The sequence below is a fragment of the Eubalaena glacialis genome, chromosome 3 (genome assembly GCF_028564815.1).
Source record: "Eubalaena glacialis isolate mEubGla1 chromosome 3, mEubGla1.1.hap2.+ XY, whole genome shotgun sequence".
Classification (NCBI taxonomy): domain Eukaryota; kingdom Metazoa; phylum Chordata; class Mammalia; order Artiodactyla; family Balaenidae; genus Eubalaena; species Eubalaena glacialis.
This window is the reverse complement of record NC_083718.1, coordinates 4,651,871-4,666,359: the sequence shown is the minus strand read 5'-3', so window position 1 is coordinate 4,666,359 and position 14,489 is coordinate 4,651,871.

The following is a 14,489-nucleotide window of genomic DNA, read 5'->3' as shown; positions in this document are numbered from 1 at the left end:
ATGCACCCCAATGTTCATAGTGTCATTATTTACAATAGCCAAGATATGGAAGCAACTTAAGTGTCCATCAAGAGATGAATGGATAAAGAAGATGTGGTATATATACACAATGGAATATTATTCAGCCATAAAAAGAATGAAATTTTGCCATTTGCAACAACATGGATGGACTTGGAGGGTATTATGCTAAGTGAAATAAGTCAGACAGAGAAAGACAAATACTGTATGTTATCATTTATATGTGGAATCTAAAAAAATAAATGAATGAATATAACAAAACAGAAACAGACTCACAGATATAGAGAATAAACCAATGATTACCAATAGGGAGATGGAAGTGGGGAGGGGCAAGATAGGGATAGGTTATTAAGAGGTACAAACTACTATGTATAAAATAAATAAGCTAGAAGGATATACTGTACAGCACAGGGAGTATAGTGAATATTTTATTATGACTTTAAATGGAGTATAATCTACAAAAATTTTGAATCACTATGTTATACACCTGAAAAATAATATAATATTGTAAATCAACTATACCTTGATAAAAAATAAATTTAAAAAGAAACACTGGAAAAACAAAAATAATATTTTTCTTAAAAGGAATGCTCAGCAAACTAGTGAACTTTAGAGTGCTATAAAGCTTCCTAAAGAGATGGCTATTATAAAAGTAAGTGCTCATATAAAAGTAGGTACTCTTATAAAAGTAGGTGCTCATAGCTAGCATGGAGCTTAAAAAAAGAATTAAATAAAATGCCTTGGCTGATCATTATGCCAGGCAGGCAGCCCTCACTGAGAGCCTAACTAAATTTTTGGAGAGGTTCAAAAGGCTATTATAGAATGCCTGCAGCCAGCTCCAGTCAGAAAGTAGGTACTGGGAGAAATATGAGTGTAAATTGGATGTAAACAAGCTACCCCTTCTCCTCTTTTGCTGATTTAAAGCTACTTTTATCTATGTTAGTTATAAAGCCACTATTCTTTTTTTAATTTAATTTTTATTTTTGGCTGCATTGGGTCTTCGTTGCTGCGCGTGGGCTTTCTATAGTTGCAGTGAGTGGGGGCTACTCTTCATTGTGGTGCGTGGGCTTCTCATGGCGGTGGCTTCTCTTGTTGTGGAGCACAGGGTCTAGGCACGCGGGCTTCAGTAGTTGTGGCTCGCGGGTTCTAGCGCGCAGGCTCAGTAGTTGTGGCGCACGGGCTTAGATGGTCCGCGGCATGTGGGATCTTCCCGGACCAGGGCTCGAACCCGTGTGCCCTGCATTGGCAGGTGGATTCTTAACCACTGCGCCACCAGGGAAGCCCAAAGCCACTATTCTTAATGCTGCTTTTTGCATCCTTAATCACTGCTTTATATGAGCCCAGTACCCAGTTGCAGCTGACTAGCAAACTGATGGTTTGTATACATTTTCGTTTGGGAGTGTATTAGCTTGCTAGGTCTGCCATAACAAATGACCACAAATTAGGTGGCTTAAAATAAGATATTTATTTCTCATAGCTCTGGAGGCTAGAAGTGGAAAATCAAGGTGCCAGCCAGGTCTGATCCTTCTGGAGAAGGAGGGAAAATCTGTTCTACACCTGTCTCCCAGCTTCTGGTGGTGGCCAGTGGGGCTTGCAGCTGCATCACCCTCATCGCTGCTTCCACCATCATGAGGGGAGCAGAATAGGTGACCCCAACATGTGCCACTTTGGCACATGCATTGTTTTGGGCTGAAGGTGAGAAAGACTCAGCTGACACAGGAAAAGGTTATTTGGCCTCTCCCTTAATTGCCTGAAAGAAGTTAGATAGAGGCCCTGTACCAGGAAGAGAGCAAATACCAAGGATAACTTTTTACATCAGAAAGACTTATTTGCATGGCATGGCAAACATTTGTTTACCAAATATTTGCTCATCTTCCTATGAATTGTCTTCTTCCCCTTTGAACCCTGACCCCTACCTGCTTCTCCTTAACTTGGGATGGCACATAAGCCTCAATTGCCTGACTCTCTTTGTGGTCCCATATATATATAATTTGTTTTTCTTCTGTTAGTCTGTCTTATGCCAATTTAATTATTAGACCAGCCAAGGAACCTAGGAAGGAAGGAGGGAAGAGTTTTCCTCCCTCACAATCCCATGGCATTTTCCCATGAGTCTCTGTCCAAATCTTCTCCCTGACAGCACCCAGTCATGGTTATTGGACCACCCTCATGCAGTACAAGGTCATCTTCACTTGATTACATCTTCCAAGGCTCTGTTAGCAAGTAAGTTCACATTCAGGTTCCAGGTGGACAAACATTTTTTTTGTGAGGGAGAACTACTTAACCCAGTGCAGGGGCCCCCCAGCCTCCCTTGGTTCCAGCTGCCTGTACTAACCAGTTGGTTTTCTGGGTAAACGAACTCAACCATTAGGTGATTTTTAGATGGAAAATAGCACAATAGACTAAGTAACCTAGCCCAAACTCCCTATTGTGTTGTACTTAGAAAAGGAGGTTCCTGTCTCCACTGGAAAATAGTCAGCAAACTTTTGTAGGAGCTGGCTTTTGTAACTAGACATTTATAGAAATAGAATTGAAAGGGGGCTAGAAAACAGATGGTGTTTGTTTGGAGGATATCTCACTTTTATAGATCTTACAAGTAAGATGCACTATTTGTTTTTGATTTACCTAATGATCTCCACACTACAGATTTTATTGCCCAGCACCAAACTATTCTTCGTAAGTGATGCCAAAATATTACAACATTATTTGACAATCCAGTAGGGGTATTTTGGCTGCCAACAGGTCATTGGGCGACCTCCAATGACTGGTTTTGGATTTGTAGCCTATGAGCTACTACCCATAATCTGGACAGGAACTTGTTATCTTGGTAAACTGATGCCTCCTTCCTTCCTTCCTTCCTTCCTTCCTTCCTTCCTTCCTTCCTTCCTTCCTTCCTTCCTTCCTTCCTTCCTTCCGTTCCGTGCGGCTTGTGGGATCTTAGTTCCGTAACCAGGAATTGAACCTGGGTCCTCGGCAGTGAGAGTGCAGAGTGCAACCACTGGACCATCAGGGAATTCCCTGGTACCTCCTTTCAGTGTAGCTCCTGACGTCAATATAGTTTCTTCCTTTGGCCCATACATCTCTCCTTTAGGAGAAAGACGTCATTAGAAAACATAATTCAAGGAGAAAAGCTCGACCTTGATTTTGAACCTAAACCTTAACATCGCAAGGGGAATTCCAGGTTACATTCTTGTCTCCTCAAGCTTCCTCATTCGTGCTTTACAAAAGGCCCAGAAAGTGGGGAACACACCTACGTGCTGTGGTTAGGAGGATAGCAGACAAGTTAGATGATACCTGCTCGTGTGAGAGGTGCATAAACTTGGCAGGTGGCGGTTAAGAATGGAACCACCGTAGCCACAGCATTGGCTTCTCAAGGGTGGACCTGTGCTGCTTTAGGAGAAGAACGTTGTACTCCCACCCCTGCAGATTACTGTTAGTAAAAAGAGCTGGAATATAGCAAAGAAATTAGGAGATTAGGTAATTTGGTTAATAACCCCCTACCTGGTTCTGCAGGCCCTTCAGATTGGGGCTGGAATCTTCTCTCTTGATTAAATCTTGGAACTCTCAGGTCTTGGCTGAGACGTGGACTCAAACGGATCAGAATCTTTCTCTTAGTATTGATATTTGTCAGTAGTATGGTGATTAGACGTGTGATCTCTAGAATTTTAACACGCTGCTGTGCAGTCACTATCCCATGAAATGATCCAACAAATGAAATTGCCCAGCAAAAAGATCAGGAAAGCCTGACACTTATGGAGGGTGAAACAACCCCTAGTGTTATGGGTTGAGTTGCATCACACAAAAAAGGTATGTTGGCCTCCTAACTCCCAGTGCCTCAGAATATGACCTTATTTAAAATAAGGTCTTTACAGAGGTAACCAAGTTAAGATGACGTCTTAGGGTGAGTCCATATCCAGTATGACTGGTGTTCAAATAAAAAGGGGAAGTTTGGACACAGAGGCGGACGTGCAGAGGGAGAACACCATGTGAAGATGAAGGCAGAGATTGAAGTGATGCTTGTGCTAGCCAAGGAATGCTGAAGGTCGCTAGCAAACAACCAAGATCTAGGGGAGAAGCATGAACGAGTCCTCACAGCCCTCAGAAGGAACCAATCCTGCCAAAACCTTGATCTTCTAGCCTCCAGAGAGGTGGGGCAATAAGTTTCTGTTTAATCCACCCAGTCTGTGGTACTTTGTTATCTAGCCCTAGCAAATTAGTGCGACTGGAAATCTTATAAGTGATCATGACACTTAAAATAGCAGAGAAGATCTAGATGGATCCCATACGGAGATGTTAATGGTCTATCCTACAGCTCAGATGGAAGATACTGGGATCCTATAATTGGAACTACCGATCCCTACACAATTAACTGTCCACATTGACACAACTTCACCATTCCATTGTCTTCATTAGCATAAATGTACTATTTTAGGAAACTCTTTCCCGGGAAAATAAAAGTTGGAAATGGTTTTATTGTTTATACCAAGAAGTTCTCCAAAAAGCCATCAACTCTTCAATAGAAAGCATCAACCAAGGACAGTTTATGCCCTAAAAATCTTTGAAACCATGTCTTCAAAATCCTTGTCTTGCTAAACTACTTTAATCCTACCACCAATCCTAAAGTAATATATCATGTCTCTTACCCAATATTAATCAAATCCCCACCCGTATTAAAAGACCCACCTTGAACCAGACTGCAAATTCTCAGTAAGATCGACCTTGCCCTTCCTTGTTTGAGATACTTCCAAAGCTCTGTGAGGTGGTGGTCTACCTTGCCAAGGCTGGCAATGAACTTAGCTCTGTCTTATCAGCAAGTTGTGCTGTGATATTTAGGAGCCAACATTCTAGAGAATGAGGCAGTTTTTTAAGCAATTGGAACTCGTAGTGATTCTGAGCGAGAGGAGGGATGGTCGAGGTAGAGTGACAAATGGCGAGTTTGAGCCATCCATGTACCTTCACCCAAAGAGAACCAAGGACCAAAGAAAACCAAGGAAACTAACAGGTGGGCGTAGTTAGAGGCGGGGGGGCGGGGCGGGGAAGTGATGACAAACATCAATTATGTTAAAAATAAATCTTTGACCTTGATTGCAATGCTATTTACTTATTGTCTCTGTTCAGGCTGCTAAAACAAATTCCTATAGACCAGGTGGCTTAAACAACAAACATTTATTTCTCAGTTCAGGAGGCTGGAAGTCCAGGCCAGGGTGCCAGCATGGTCAAGTTCTGGTGAGAGTTCTGTTCCAGGTTGCAGCCAACTTCTTGTATCCTCACATGGCAGAAAAAGAGGGCTAGCTAGCTCTGTGGCTTCTTTTTTAAGGGCACTAATTCCATTCATGAGGGATCCATCATGATGACACAAGTACCTCTCAGAGGCCCCATCTCCAAATATCATCACATTGAGGATTATATTTCAATATATGAATTTTGGAAGAACACAAACATCCAGTCCATAACACTTACCTTGCAATTTAAAATTCCTTGTAAGTATGCTCTAGACTTGCTCTTCAAAGTATGGATGTTTGTGGATGACTAGCACCAGGATCGCCTGGGAGCCTGTTAGAAATTCAGCAACTCACTTCGTACTCAAAAAGTGCTGAATCACAGTCTGCATTTTGACAAGAGTCCCAGGCTGACTCAAATGCACATTAAAGTTTAAGAAGCATGAGTCCAGTAGATTTCAAATGGAGGTGAGGAACTTAAATAATCAAGCCCTCCTGGGACAGGTTGTACTAGAATTTCTGTGTGGAAAGTCCCAGAAAATGAGGATAAGTTTAGGTCACCCTTGGAAATTTTTTTTTAAGTCTTTATTGAATTTGTTACAATATTGCTCCTGTTTTATGTTTTGGTATTTTGGCCATGAGGCATGTGGGATCTTAGCTCCCCAACCAGGGATCGAACCCGCACTCCCTGCATTGGAAGGCGAAGTCTTAACCGCTGGACCACCAGGGAAGTACCCCACACTTGGAAACTGAAGCAAGTAAATCACCACATTATAGGTGGGATTTGTCATTGCTGGAGGGAGGTAGCATAGTAGAAAAAAGCAGAATCAGAGGATTCAGATGTCAAGTTCTGTTTTTGCCGTTTACCATCTACAACCTTGAGTTATTCCTTACTAAAATTTTGAGCTTCAGTCTTATCTCAATACAAGAGAAATAACAATGTCTCCTCAAGGAAGGTCTTATAAGAGTTAAATGCAAATCTAGGGGAAAAGTGCTTTGCAAACTATAAATTCTTATACACATGTAAATCTGTTAAATCATGTTATGTGGCAAGTAATTTACCATGGAGATGGTTTACAGTTATGTTCATGATAATGGTCTATTTTTAAATTATCCATCTGTGGTCTTAAGGTGAGAAAATTTTAGTATGACTTACATTTTCCAGATATTTTCTAAAAACTAGTTGTTTCCTTCTGTAGATTTTCTTACAAAAATAAGACTGCATGGACTGATTTCCTTCCTTCCTCTCTCCCTCCCTCTCTTTCTTCCCTCCCTGCTTGCTTTCTTTCTTTCTTTCTTTCTTTCTTTCTTTCTTTCTTTCTTTCTTTCTTTCTTCCTTCCTTCCTTTCTTTCTTTCTTTCTTTCTTTCTTTCTTTCTTTCTTTCTTTCTTTCTTTCTTTCTTTCTTTCTTTCTTTCTTTCTTTCTTTCTTTCCTTCCTTCCTTCCTTCCTTCCTTCCTTCCTTCCTTCCTTCCTTCCTTCTTTCTCTCTCTCTCTCTCCCTCCTTCCCTTCCTTCCTCCTTCTCTCTCTCTCTCTCCTTTTTTCTTTTTCTTCCTTCCTCCCTCCCTCCTTCATTTCATTTGATTTCATTTCATTTGATTTCATTTTTTCATTTCATTCAGCAATTATTTATTGCCATGCACCTCACTGGGAATATGATGGTGAACAGTGTTGTCAAGGTTCTTGTCCTCATGGAACTTGTATTCTAGTGAGATGATTAAAAACAATGAGAACATAATTTCAGCTGGATGAAAATTCTATGGCTAAAGTAAAGCAGAGTCAGGGCATAGAGAGTGATGGAGGCATGTATGCATAGGAGGAAGGGCTATTGTAGACAAGGTGGCCAGGGCAGGCCTCTCTGGGAATGATTTTCCACCAGAGGCATGAATAAAATGAGGGAGCCAGAGTAAGCTCTAAGTGAAGAGGACTTTAGATGGAGGCAAAAGCAATTGTAATGTGCTCCTCACTCACGGTATTTGAGGATGAGCAGGGATGTGGTTACTGGCCAGAGTGGAGGGAGCAACAGGGGCGGAGGAGGAGGGCAGAGGGCACCGGCCATGGGGAGGCATCTCACAGCAGCAGTAAGGAGTTTGGAGTTCTTCCTAACTGTGAAATTGGGGTGGGAATTTCTGTTTATAAATAAGTATACTGCCTTTTGTGCATTTGTCTGATGTGAATTACTTCCTGAAGAGTCTAGGTGACTTTTGATTAAAAAAAAAAAAAAAATTGAGCGCTTGAACCTGAAAAGCTGAGGCCTTGACCCTGAACTTGACTAAACTGGCCGTGATGCTGCTCAGCGATGTGACCCTTTCCTGAGTCAGCCAGGTAGTTACCCTCTTAGGTTTTTAAAAAATTCATCAGTATTCTTTTCATTTTAAGACATACAAATCTGTCAAAAAATTTGTCCTAAAGAAGCTAAGCAAAGAAAGAGATTTATCAGCGCATAACTGAAGAGCCCGTAGGTAGTTGGGCTTCAGATGTGGCTTCATCCAGCTCAGTGACTGCATCACGTGACCCCAGCTCTGCCTCAGCTCCATTCCCAGTCCCCATAACCTTGCTTCCTAGAAGCTGGAGTTTCACGGCCGCAGGGATTCTGAGTCTCAAATCCTCATTCCTTGCAGTACCAGCTAAAAAGAGAGCATCTCCTTTGACAGATGGCATGGGATGCAGAGCAGGTAGGGGGAGAAGAGAGGAAACGTCTTTCTCAGAAGTCCTAGGCAGTAGTCCTTCAAGTATCCCTGGACTGAATTCCATCATGGGTCCACTCCTGAATCAACTCTGTGGCCAGGGAGATGGAATTTTCTTATTGGCTTAAACCAATCACATCCCTTCCTAGAGCTAAGGGTAGCGTCCCTCCACCCAAACTGAACAACATAGGGTGGGGAAAGGGGTGACTCGCTGGAGAAAAGTCTGAGTGTGTCGGCAGAAAGGAAGGATGGAATCTTAGACAAGCTGTAACCTGTTGAGCATAGCCCTTGAGCTAAAATGGTTTTTATGTTTTTAAATGGTTGAAAAAAAAACGAAAGAAAAATAATATTTTGAGACACATGGAAATTATATAAAATTCAAATTTTGGTGTCCCCAGTAAGAGTGTTATTGGGGACAAGTTATTGTAACAAGTTATGCTTGTTTGTTTATGTGCTGTCTGTAGCTGCTTTCATGTTAGAGCGAGAGTAGTTGCAACAGAGAACATGCGACATGCAAAGCTTAAGTAAAGCCTATTCACTATCTGGCTCTTTAGAAAAATGTTTGCAGCCTGTGGTACCGGACCATCTAAATTAGATTAAGCAAAAAAAAAAAACAAAAACAAAAACAAAAAACAGGAGTTGATGGCTAACATAACTGAAAATTTCAGGGGTGGCCATGTGTTCAGGTCTGGCTGGAACCAGGAGCCTCAAACATGGTCTCATTGTTATTCTCACCACCCTTCCTCTTTCACTCTCTTTTTCTTTTTCCATCTTCAGCTCTGCTTTTTTCTATGTTAGATTGGTTGTCAGGGATGCTCTTCCCAAGTGGTAGCAAATATACCACTAGACTTACATTGTTCTCACAGCTCATGAACCCAGAAGGCATGTATTTCCCAAGGGCTTTTCCAAAAGCACAGAGGAAAATTCTGCTCTCTCTGCCGGTGGAATTACAGCTCATTGATGGCATTAATCTCTAGGCCTGGAGAGGTAAGGATTCCGACCAGCCAGCCTGGGTGATGTGCTCACCCTTGCATCTGAGGTCCTGAGGCCAGAGGATGCATATAACCCCGAGAAGGGCATTGGGAAATTCCCAAAAGGGAAAGAGGCTGGAAGACAAAAAGCATCAGATGATTACTAACCCCCCCCTTTAAATTATTTAAAAGACGATTTTATTCTGTTTTAATAGATATTAATCAAATCACTAATTTCATTTCATAAATTTGTTTTTGAACATATTTCTTTCTTTCAAAAAAAAATTTCTTTCTTTCAAAAAAGCCGGTTCAAGGGAATCTGTGTCTGTTTCTCCAGTCAAAGCATAAAACAGAAGGGAATGTTTTCACAGCAAACAGCTTTACAGAGAGAACAGTTGCTTGGACAGTTTTTTGGAGCAATGAGATTTAGATGTGGTGGAAAAGGCATAAGGTCCAGATACCTGATGAAACTTGTCAACGCTTTTAATTCTACATCTGTTTTTTTTTTTTTTTTTAATTAATAGCTACTCTATTTATTTATTTATTTATTTATTTTTAGCTGTGTTGGGTCTTCGTTTCGTGCGAGGGCTTTCTCTAGTTGCGGCAAGCGGGGTCCACTCTTCATCGCGGTGCGCGGGCCTCTCACTATCGCGGCCCCTCCCGTTGCGGGGCACAGGCTCCAGACGCGCAGGCTCAGCAGTTGTGGCTCACGGGCCCAGTTGCTCCGCGGCATGTGGGATCTTCCCAGACCAGGGCTCGAACCCGTGTCCCCTGCATTAGCAGGCAGATTCTCAACCGCTGCGCCACCAGGGAAGCCCTTAATTCTACATCTGTTGTTGATCACACTGTGGGACTTGTTAATACGTTTATGATCATGTCGCCACAATGGGAAAACACCGAGGTAAATGGTCGCGTCTAGTCAGGTGGGGCACTGGGTTCTTCATATATATTTGATGACAAACAATCCCACTAAAACACGGCTGGGTTATTTCATTAATGTAACTCCTAGGAAGCCTTGTCTTTGGTTTTGTTATTCTTTGTGCCCCAGGCATAAGCAAGTAGAAAAATTCAAGACATTTAAGCCAAGGAAGTGGCATAGTAATTAGCTCCCCCATTAACAAAGCATCAGTTTTCTGTGAAGGGCTAGTTAGGCTCTCAGGGTTGTCACCCCTCATCTGGTTAGCAAGTGAACAGAAAAGCTGGCTTTTTGACATGGCATGTGCCAGAGTTTGGGTATTTGTTAAGCAACTCTAGTTGTTCAAATGGAGCAAATACTGGGGGCTTGTACTATCCTATGACAGTTAATGTTTCCTATCAACACTAAAGTCAACCTTTTGTAACAGTAAATTAAAATAGGAGTTTTTCCTAGTCTGTGATAGGTCTGCCCTCCCGTGCCCCACCAATCGCCTTTGAATGAGTTGTGAGAAGTAGAGTTACCGTCCCATGAAGCCCACAGGCTGACACACCACACAGGAAGTCTGGTAGGACGTCACACTGGAAATGCTTCATGCTTTAATGAAATAATGACATGCGAGCCATTTAGAGTAATCAAAGAAAATGAAATTCAGAGTTGCACAGCCAGACGCCATTTGTAAGCTTTATGTAAAGGAACTGCCATAAACTTCAGCAAGCCTAGACCTCGGAGGGACAGTGTCTGATCCACCTTTGTATACCTAGTGCCTAGCAGAGTGCCTGGCACAAGAGCCACATACGTGAATATGTGTGTTCTATGTCTGTGAATAAGTTCACTTTGGTTGCCAAAGGGGAAAGGGGGGTGGGGGGAGGGATAAATTAGGAGTTTGGGGTTAACAGATACACACTACTATATATAAAATAAGCAACAAGGACCTACTGTATAGCACAGGGAACTACACTCAATATTTTGTAATAACCTATAATGGAAAAGAATCAGGTTCATATATATATGAACCTGAATCACTGTGCTGTATACCTGAAACTAACACAATATTATAAATCAACTATAATTCAATTTAAAAAATTTTAAAAAAATGAATATGTGTAACTATATCTCTTCACGCAGACGTCAACTCACATCTTACTGTTAGAGTTTTACACATACTTTACTACACTAAAAGCCATGGTCCTTGAAAGCAGCATCTATTAGCGACCATAGTCTAGTGCCTTTCATGTCTAGTATGCATGGAATATCCATTTTAAAGTGAAAATATGACAATTATTACATCAAAAATATTTTACCCACAGAAAGTCAAAAGTGTGTCTGTATAGTGATTTCTGTGTATTCTGATTTCCTCTTAATAATGGCTTATGTTCTCATGGGGACTATTTTTTTTATTGTCTTCATTAATGATCTGGACAGGGTAGAGGGATTTAAGCAGATGGTACCCATAGCTGGTCTTTCCTTCTCAACATTTAAGATAAAATGAAGGATGGGATAAAGCTGTAAACTAGGGAGGCATGGGATCCCAACTTGAAATACTCCCTGGTGTTTTTCAGTGGCTTTATTTGGGAATGATCTTTACGCTAATGTTTACTGGCTGAAAGTTGGGAATAACTCTCTCAGAACAGTATCTAGGTAGAAAATGAATATCCCGAAGAGAAAAATACCCAGAATGTATTCAGGAGCCTTGATGATGGGTAGAAAATAGGCAAGGAAAATGAAATGGATGGACACCCATTAAAACCATCCAGGTGGTAGATATTCTGGCCCAATGAGGAAAAACCAAAACCAAAGCATCACAGAATTTATAGCAAAAAGTCACACAGTAGCATCTTGCCAATCGGGGTTGTATAACAAACAGTGTTTGGTTTCTTGACTGTAAGCTCAACGAGTTTGGGGCAGTGCCCGTATTTGCTCACGGTATTTCACCCAGGATCTACGCCCACACCTGGGATGAATGAATAAACGATTTGTAGACTCAAAAACTGTAGTCTCAAACTCTGCTTCGCCTGGATAATGAGTTATGTAGAGCGTGGAGACAGGGAAGCCTCCACAGCAGCTAAGTGTTGGGAGGAAACTTGTTACTTTTTTGTATTCCTGTCCTTTTCAGCGGTTTTCTCATTTGCATTCTTTTTTCCACCTCCTCAACCCTCTTATTCCTTTTTTACATAAAAGGTATTTGCAAATGCTTGCAAAAGTATTGCTTAAGGAGAGCAAATTTCCTTTCAAGATCTATGTAGATTTCTGGTAGTATGAACATGCACTTTGAATAATTAATTTTTTTTTTTTTAGATGAGTGTAACACTTTTCCACTAGAGAATATTGTTTTGGTTTGAGAATTTTCACATTTTCTGTAAATAGAAAAAAATGATTCTCCTTTGTGGCAAGGACTTGAAAAAAGAATTATTCCCAAATAGGTCTCATTAAGACAACAAATCAGTTTATGTCCCAAGAGCTTCTCTCTCTGCACCATCTTGCAGGAATCCCATCTGTTTTTGACTGTTGATGTAACAGTGAAAGTAATCTTTTAAGTTAATGCCTAGCAACAAGGTGATTTAGCAGACATGTTAAAACAATACGTTTTTATAAAAGTTTGCTTGTCAAATTTGATGGAGTTTGACTAAGAAAAATGGTCAAGGAAGATCTAGCCATTAAAACTAATGTTTACCTTTACAATGACTCTCTAACAAGAAAGGAAAGAGCCATCATAAACAGATGATTTAAAATGGAGAACACGTTCCTAAATGCTCATTTCATGTGAAATGGCCCCGCACTTAAATTTATTGTCAGTGAAATCATAAGATCGGGCTCACTTGTGCTCCTGGTACTATGCTAGATTCAAAGAATAATGTCTTGAACTTCCTCCTCTTTCCTTGACCTCTTTCCATAAAGCATAAGGGTGACTAAGCACCAAGAAAGTCTATCACCATTTTTCAAGCCGACGGAGCATTTAATATAAACAAACCTTGCAATTCTTTGCCGGTCTATGGGTGAAACCTTGCCAGAGTGTTTTATATTGGGTCGTGTTTGAAGGTAATCATTATTTTCCGCCTTCAAAATTATCTTAGTGAGTGCTATAAATTTAAGATATGCAAATCTACAGAGAACAGGTACTATCTAAGAAGCAAAGTGGATCCTGACAAGTGGAATAAGATTTATTACTTGAATCATTTCTAAATTCACAAGAGGATTTAAGGCAGAATGTTCACTTACCTCACTTGAAAACGGAAGAAATAATGCCCACATTGCTTATTTCCAAAAGATGTAAGGATCAAATGACATATGTGTCAAGTACTACACAAATGCCGGATATTGTTATATCTGTAATTAAATAATACTAAATAAATAACGCGAAATGTCTTTAAAAGGCTTTTTAACTGTATTATTTTAACTCCTCGAGTCCAGAACCAAAGTTTAGGTGTGTGTTGGGAATTTTGGAGTTTTGGGGTATCAGCTGGGACTGTATTTAGGTTGGATGATTTTAGCTCAAAATATCAGAAGCCCTCAACTCAGTATGACTAAAACAACAAGCTATTTGTTATTTTACAAACCAAACGGCCCAGAGTTACTGCAGGATGGTCCAGGGTCTTCTTTGCCATTCATTTTTTCTGCCCATCCTCAGATCCTCAGAGGTGATGACATGTGTTACTGACCAGGGTTCTTGGCCTTCCCCAATCAATAGAAATTGTCTAGAGGCCGGACAAGAAGTTCAGGCAAGGCTTTTTTGGGGCCCCTGCTGCAGCAAGGGGAGCGAGAACAAACAACAGGTTCCCCGGCTTGCTCGCTCCCCGAGGGCGGGTAACCTTCTTTCTTATATGGGGTGAGGGGTGTGTCCAGGGGTCAGGCCAGAGGGGTAGCTTAGGTGGTTTGCCCACCCCTTAGGTGGTGTGTGTGTGCAGGGGGCATGTGCAGTACCCTCCTTTTGCTCCCGGCACCCTGTTTTTGCTCCAGGCTCTTCAAAAGTGGCAGTTGGGTTTTTTGGTCTCTTTGTATCTTTTTGGTCCAGAATTTGCCCCAAATGTGCATGCATGCAGTTATTTTTAGTCCCTTATAGTTTCTTTGTATTTTGTTGCTTGAGGCAAAGGGTCCCAGGTCCCAGCAAAGTGTCCCGGGTCCCAGCCTGTCCCACATGCAAAGGGAAAAAAGGCGTGATGTCTTCCTGCCTATTTACAAAGAGTGAGGAAATCTTTCCTAGAAGCCCTGACAGACTTCACATCTTGTCTCCTGACAAGAACAATGCTGTCACACACCCACTCAGTGCCTATGGGAAGAGGACTCCGTGACAGGCTTAGACAAACCGGCTCCAACCCTGGATGTGGGTCAGGGCCCATGAATGGAGTGGGGATTCTGTCAGAAAGGAAGGGGTGGGGGAATGAACACCGGGTAACTAACCAACAGAATCCACAGTACGTGGTTCCGTGGTCTTAGGCCCCTTCTCACTAAATTTTAATTTACTCCCAGTTAATTTTCTCATTGTTTTAATTAACTCATGAGTTTATTATTTCTCTGGGAATGACTCTTTCTTAAATCTCAGATTCATGTTGCCAAGATTCTGCTAGATATCACAAATGTGATATTTACAAAACAAATCTCATCATCGAAACACTTAAGCCTGGGTATCCTTGACATTTGTTACTAAAGTCACCATTTTCACAGTGTGGCCGTTTAAAAACATAGC